This window comes from Bidens hawaiensis, unplaced genomic scaffold, assembly GCF_021521415.1.
Source record: "Bidens hawaiensis isolate Kalapana, Puna unplaced genomic scaffold, B.hawaiensis_p1.1 tig00001087_1, whole genome shotgun sequence".
NCBI lineage: Eukaryota > Viridiplantae > Streptophyta > Magnoliopsida > Asterales > Asteraceae > Bidens > Bidens hawaiensis.
The window spans coordinates 3,226,242-3,234,617 of NW_027491062.1; positions in this window are offsets into that span (position 1 = coordinate 3,226,242).

Sequence of the window (8,376 nt, forward strand, 5' to 3'; positions counted from 1 at the left end):
CAAGTTCGCCGGACTCCAAGTTCGCCGAATGTTAAGTTCGTGTGTATATAAGTTCGCATGCTGTTAAATTCGCCTCATACAAGTTCGCCTGATGATAAGTTCGCTTAAGTTAAGTTCGCTTGAGTTATGTTCGCGTAAGTGAAGGTAACGAATCAGATAGCGAATATGACTTAATTCATTATGAAGAATGAGTTAACGAATTAGAAAATAATTTAAAATCCTAGTGAAAAATGTGTTAAGACAATTAATGAAAATAAAATTTTTATGTTCGCAGCTTAACCCTAGCCAGGGGCTCTGCCCCTTGGACCCCGCTAGGGGCTGCCGCCCCTAGAACCCCGCTGCCAGGGGCGCTGCTCCCGGACCCCGTTCATTGTGTTAGTTAATACACTTACCTTAAGTGGTAAGTGTATGCCTTGCATGGTTTATGTATGATGATTTCTTGATGGTGCGTGAACGATCTTCGGATATTGCACGTACCGTCAGGTGAAAGTTAAAGATATGATAAATATATGAGATATATGAATGATGTATGTATGATATGTTGATGGCACGTGAACGATTTTCGGATATTGCACGTGTTGTCATGGGAGGTATGTAAAGACAGGTATGGTACAGTTGCAGGAAACAAAAGGATCAGACCCTAATAATATCTGTAAGGATAGGGACCAGACCCTCATAATATCTATGATGGTGGGACCAGACCCTTTATAATATCTGTGATGTTAGGGACCAGAGTCTTATAATATCTGTGAGGTTATAGGGCGGAAGACTCTTTAAATAGGATGGATAGTTATGTATGAAAAGTAAGTATGAATAATGTATACCCCTTCGGGCATATGTGCAAGTATGTGAACTGCTTGTATGTTGTATGATTAACTAGAACTCACTCAGCGTAGCTGACTTTTAGTATGCACGCAGGTGAGTAGAATGAGACAGCTGTCTTGAGCGGGGACACATGGCGGAAGAATAAAGAAGCTGGCATCTGAAGTTTTATTTGTTAATGTTTGAACTAAAAGACATGTTTTAAGTTATGTTTTAAAGACAAGTTATGAATGTTTGTAATGACTGCTGATGTTTTATGTTATTCCACAAAAGTTTTAATTAACTCTGATATTTAGAACTGTGTATATGAGTAAATCCAACGTCCAATGAAGGCTTTCTATTCATAATCATCCGTGGATCAAAAACCCTCAATAAATTTCAGTGACCGAAGGGATTTCAATATCCAATTGGATTAAATCCGTTTTAGGGTTCTCTAGACTTTAAATTGGGGTTTTTCGTTTATTTAACGTTCTCATTGGTTTTACTTCCGAATTTTATTCATATCATCTTATTTCTCATATTTTGGGCATGTTGAAACCGAATCCGACCTTATGTCGATATTCAGACCTACTACAAACCATACACTCACTTAAACATACCTTTTCACTATTTTTAGTTTTAAGTTTAAATGGTAAAGTTTTATGATTTTTATTGATTTGGTATCATTGTTGGATTTTAGGGTTCAATTCGCAAGTTTTGTTTGGTCATCTGGCTTAAGAATACTTCTTTTATTTTATTATTATCACTCACTCGCTTACTTTACTAAGGTGAGTAATCAGATCCCCTTTGATATTTTAATTTTGGGCGCGCAATATGCGTACCACAACCTCATGTTTTATGTTAAACGAGTCCTAAACCGCAATTCTATTTATTTGCGTTTACGTGTATTGTTAAATTAAGTGATATGTGCTTATATGGCAAGGTGTTTATTGGTTATTGTTTTGGTGGCCTCATCCTCATTAGTATGATTGTACGCCTTTCGGTTGAGTAACCTAACCTAGTGTTTGTGAAACGATAAAATTGTTTAAATTAATTGTTCGCATTAGAATTGTCTTTTATTTATTATTATACATATAAAAACTTATGCCAGCTCACTCAAGAATTTATTAAAATAAAAAAATACTCCAGTTGTGAAATCCATTGAAATTTTATCATAACCTTTCTTAATGAATGGTGGAGATTTGATCTTTCAAATATACATGTTTTCAAATTATTTTTAATACCTTAAAGATGCAAAAAGGTAAATTGGTAAAAACACCCACTAGTGTTTTATGTCACCATCATGCAATAGTATCCTATGTCAATCTCGATTGTTTAAACCATGTTACTTAAAAACTTTTCATATCCATTTCACTTTCTTCATCTTTGTTTAGAGAGTAGAGAGAGAATTTGAAACAATTTTGAACAAACAAAATTGAAGATTTAAAGATACTTTCCATCTACTTCTGCTTTGAACAAATTCCGGCGACTTGTAAGCTTTTCTGGCCGTAGTCGATTTTCCGGCAAACTAACATCATGACAAGTCAAACATGGGTGATGGCTTTTGGACATATCCATGTTTGATAAGTGTGGTGGGAGGCCGTGAATAATGGCAGTGGATGATCAGATCATTTTCCAAAGACTCGTTATAGGTTTCGACGAACCCGTTATCGATTTTCCAACGACTTGTAAGCATTTTTGGCTGAACTCGAATTCCGACAAGCTAACATCATGACAAGTCCGACATGGGTGATGGCTTTCGAACTTGATTTTCCGAACTCGTTTTTCCATCAAACAGTGATTTTGGATATGGCGGTATCTTGGGTGTAAGGCTGAGGGGTGTGGGGGGCGCGAGAGGGGGCGTGAGTGGGGGCGCCATCCAATAATATTGTGACGTGTGGCAGAGAGAGAAACTTGATAAGATGGGTATTGGTAGTGGTGATAGCGCCCCGGGGCATGGTGTGGAGGGGCGCGAGAGGGGGCGCGAGCGGTTTTTTTTTTTTTTTTTATAAATGTATTAAAAAAACGTATTATTAAAAACAAAACATTAATTAAAAATCTATTAACATGAAAACTAATTAGAAGATAGTTTTTACGATTTGATTTCAATTTTTTGTTAATTAAAAATCTATTAACATAAAAACAATTTTTTTTTTTTAATATAATATTGAGCCCAACGGCTCTATTCCGGAATCCCATGCATCATCACGCCATTCCCAGCCGCTACCCAGCCCGCGCCTGCCTCGTTTTCCGCTCTCGCGCCCCTCTCGCGCCCCTCTCGCGCCCCGGTGGTGTGGCTCTCGCGCCCCGGGGCGCTAGCGAACGCCCTCACGCGCCCTGACTAGCGCTCCGCACCCCTCAGCCTAAGGCTGAGGGGTGTGGGGGGCGCGAGAGGGGGCGCGAGTGGGGGCTCCAGCCAATAATATTGTGACGTGTGGCAGAGAGAGAAACTTGATAAGATGGGTGTTGGTTGTGGTGCTCGCGCCCCGGGGCATGGTGTGGAGGGGCGCGAGCGGTTTATTTTTTTATTTTTTTATAAATGTATTAAAAAAACGTATTATTAAAAAAACAAGATATTATTTAAAAAAACACACATTTTTTTGAAAATTCATAATAAAAAAAACATACTAAAAATTAAACAAACAATAATATTTAATAATAAAACTAATCTAATACAAGATCATCTGGTTGCCTCGCCCACAAATGTTCAACCAACTCATGTCGAAGACCCCAGTGTATCTCACGGCTCTTGATATTTGCTATGTTATGAAGTTTTTGTTGATCACTGATTGTGGACGGTTGTGGCGGAATGTCACCTTGGTAGTTTTGGCATATAGCTTTGCCCTCGTCTTCTAACGTCATGTTGTGTAGGATAAGACACGTGTAGACGACGTCCATTATCCTCTCCCGAGTCCAATAACGTATCGGGTTCGCCAGAACATAATATTGTTTTTTTATAGCTCCAAAAGCTCTTTCAATATCTTTTCTAGCAGACTCTTGCTTCTTCGTAAAATACTTCCGTTTGTCGGCGATTGGATCTGTAAAAGCTTGAACTAACACAGCCCATTCGTTGTAAATACCATCGACCAGATAGTACCCGTACTTGAAGAGTTCTTCATTTGCAAGAAAAGATTGAGGTGGTTCAACCCCGTCGATAAGGTCGTTGATCAAATGTGACTGATCGATAACATTAAGGTCGTTATTTGACCCAGCAACACCAAAAAAAGCATGCCAAAACCAAAGATCCTGTGACACCGCCGCCTCAAGTATGAGGGTCGGCCCTTCATGATCACCACGGTGGAACTGACCTCGCCAGGCCGTTGGACACATAGCCCATCCAACATGCGTACAATCGATGCTACCTAGCATCCCAGGAAAACCATGTTTTTCTGCGTGCACCTCATATATGCGTTGGATGTCATACGTTGTAGGTTTACGCAGATATCTCCGAGCGTAAGTCGATATGACTCCTACGTACAATATATATTACAAAATGTAATAAATATTTAATAAAAAGTAAAATTAATGTTTTTTACCTTGGCAGAAAAAATAAAGGGATTCACGTGCAACCCTTTTCGACATCTGTAAATACTCATCCAAAGCGTCCGACGAGATGCCGTACGCTAATTGACGGATAGCAGCCGTGCATTTTTGAAGAGGGGTAAAACCGGGAAGACCCCTAGCATCCTCCCTTTGTTGAAAAAAGGGATACCGTGCCTCTAAATCACTCGCTATACGCGTGAACAATTGCCTGCTCATTCGAAAACGAGTTCGAAAATCCGACTCCGCGTATACCGGTTGAGGGCTAAAATAATGCCTCATCAAAGTATCGTTAGCACCCGATCGATCACGATCACGAGGTGGTGCTCTAACCCTCGGGAGTCGGGGTTGATGGGCTTGATTTTGCAAGAGATTGACCACGGTTGCAGTCAAAACTCCCCCTACATGAAGAAGCAAATCATCCTCTTCGGAGGAGTCGGAATCAGACGAGTACGACGACATTATTTTAAAAAAAAAAATTGGTTTTGGGATATTATATATGAGTTTGGAGATTGTAGTTGTGTTTGATATGGTTAAAATGGGTTGATGGTATGTGATATTGGTATGTGATATGTGATATTGGTTTTATAGAGAAAAAAATTTTTTTTTTTAATAAACAAAGAGCCCAACGGCTCTATTTATGCAACCCAAGACCCCTTCACGCCCATTCTCAGCCGCTACTGGCCTTGCGCCTGCCTCTTTTTCCGCGCTCGCGCCCCTCTTGCGCCCCTCTCGCGCCTCGGTGGTGTGGCGCTCGCGCCCCGGGGCGCGAGCGGATGGGCTCACGCGCCCCCTCTAGCGCTCCACACCCCTCAGCCTAAGGTTAAGTTCATCCATTGAAACTTTTTGTGTGTGTTTTTTTGGTTTTGCAACTCTTTATGTAGATTCTTAATGATTCTTGTTTTCTGATTTTGGTTTGGTTGTTTTGAAAAAATGTTGTTGACTTTTTTATGTTTTATTTATGATCTTTGTGGGTTATTTATTAGATTTCAAAAGTTAATTGATTTTCTGGTTGGATTTTTTTATGGGTTTTTGGATTATTATTATTTTTTTTTTGAAATCCTATATATGTTCTAACAATCTTTAGAAAAATATTAATCTTTTGACTTACTAGAGCATCATGTCTCTGATTACTTTATTAGTTTATCGTGTGCATCACTTTAAATTATAAAAAATAAATCATATAAAAAAGATGAACCTTAAGAAAATTTCAAAATCATATTTTGAAAAATCAAAAAAGTAAGTAAGAGTGTTGATGTGGCATGGTACTACAAGTCTTTTCAGAAATCAATCAAATCAAAACAATTTATCTTACCTTTTCTTTTTGTATAATTATTATAAAGTAAAGGTTTTTTAATTTTTGAATAATTAATATGAAGTGTTAATTGTAATATGAGAAGGAATGACACATATGCATGTAACTATCACATAAACATTGTATAGTCCATCGGGTAGAAATACAAATGCAATAAAATACGATGTACAAGATGGGCTCAGCTATGGCCGACCAAGTAAAGCTGTTGACGGGCTCAGCTTACTTTTTCAATTTTATGATCAACCAAGTAAAGCCAAACATATGTTCCCTTAAAAACCCAAACATATGTTTATTTTTGTACAAATGTGTATAACATGTGTTTGCTTTTGTATACGTTATACAACCATATGTTTATTTTGTGCATAAAATATATAACATGTGTAATTTTATATATGATTTTTTTATAAACATATGTTTATTTAACTAAAATATCTTTAAAAAATCATATAAAGCATGTATATGTGATGGTAAAGGTGTGTCTGTTTTTAGATTTTGAATACACTCTATGTATCTCTATGTATGTGTTGATAGAATTGAAAATCATTTAACTCTTTTGGTATTATTTAATCAATAAATGAAGTAAATAATATCATTTGGGTTTATCATAATGTATAATGTGAGGTCGAGAAAAAGAAAAAGTAAACGAACAATTTGGGTTAATCATAAGCCTCCTTATTCTCTATTATGAGAGAACTTCTTCTTTATTATTATTATTATTATTATTATTATTATTATTATTATTATTATTATTATTATTAAACCACAATATTTATTATTAACCGTTATTAAACTTATATTTATTTAATTTTAAAAAGTCAAGGTGTAATGAAAGTGTTTTTTTTAAACTGAATGGTTAAAAGGAAAATGAAATAGGAGAAAGAAAATTTCTTGTCAAATCATATAATATAAGGATGAGTTCCTAGAAATAAGTGAGTAGTTACACATTCAAACTTGAATACGGGTGAAATTGAATTATATGGAATTAGCAAGATACTAGTTAGTATACATACAATCACCGACAAACAAACATCTACATCTTACAAGAATAACAACACACCCACAAAACCTCCTAGTTTATCCATCCCTTAAAGCATTCTTAACTCGTTCCTCATCCATATCTCTATAATTACACTAAAATACACTACATTTATCTCTCCTGTTTAATTGAATAATATTTTTTATACATTTATCATTACAGTTTTCTCTTTCCTCTACTCACAACCAATCCAACAAATATTATAAAATAAATAGGGGCAAACAATGTTTCCCAAATGTTTCCCCAAATTTACAAAAAATCACTACATTTCTCACTCCACCCTATAATTTACACTCACAACCTCAACCTATAATTTGCAAACTTTCCACATATAATTACTGGGAATGGGATGAGAATGCTCTTACAAGTTGCATCCCTTCAATATCAAACACACTTCACCTTTAGAAGTTGACATGACTAGTCATCTTTTTAATAAAAATATATTATTTTCAATAAAACAAGTGAATATCATGATGATGACGACCTTAAACATGAACTTCAGTGGATATCAACTATATTTAAATTGTCTGAAGCTAAACTCTTTAGATAAATCAATTATATAGGGTGAATTATAGAACAAAAAAGTGGGAATAATTATGGGAAACGCCATAGACATCGAAGACACTCGAAAACTTCGAAAAAAATACTACAAGGAAGTGAAATGAAATTGCTAGAATCAAATGTGATGAAAACAAAGACACATTTATTATGATTAAAGTTGAAGTTACTTTGAATATTACTAAACATAGAAAAATAATTATGTTTGTCAAAAGTTGATTAGACTTAAAGTTACTTTGTACTTTATTAGACATAAAAAATTAAATTAAGCTTTTAAAAAAAATTGATTAGACTTAATACTAATTTGTACTTTCTTTAATATATATAAAATAATTGATTTGACATTAAACCACTTTGTACTTTGTACTTTCTTTGAAATATATAATACAATAACAAACAAAAAAAACAAATATATACGCTTTAAAGAATGGTTGAACTCAAATTTAGACAATTTGTTTAACATGAATACACTTTAAAAAATTAAGTTATTATAGTATAAAAGTAAAAATCGAGTGTCAAAGTATAAGACACTTTCGTCTTTATTACGTGCTTAAGAAATATCAAAATTTTAATGTGACTAAAGTCGATTGGTGAAATAGTTAAATTGTAAAAATACTAATGTACAAAATAATTAATAATTTTTATTTTATTTTATGTGACACTTGTGTACGTATGGTACACTATTATAGCATATGTTATATGTAACTTATTAATAAAAAGTGTTACATGTGTTAATGCCTATATAATATATATGTTTCATATAAGTTACCTTCAATTCTGATAGAGTGTTAGGCCACTTCCATCAGCAAACCATCAATGGTATAGTTCACTATTTGGAAGAAAACCAAAAGTAAAAAGTAAAACAAATTAGCCAAACCGTTTGACACAGCAAACCAATTTGCAAACCAAATTTGTATTGAATACTTATTAGTTTTAAGGAAAATTGGAATTTAATAATCCCAACTTAATGCAGTTGGCAATAATAATCCCAACTTTGAAAATAGCTGTCACTGGTCCCAACTTTCACACTATTTGTTTTCATTGAACATTCGTTAAAAAAAACTTAACGGCGTTAAGTTTTTTTCAATTTCAAACTGATGTTTTAGGGATTTTGATCAGAATGAGG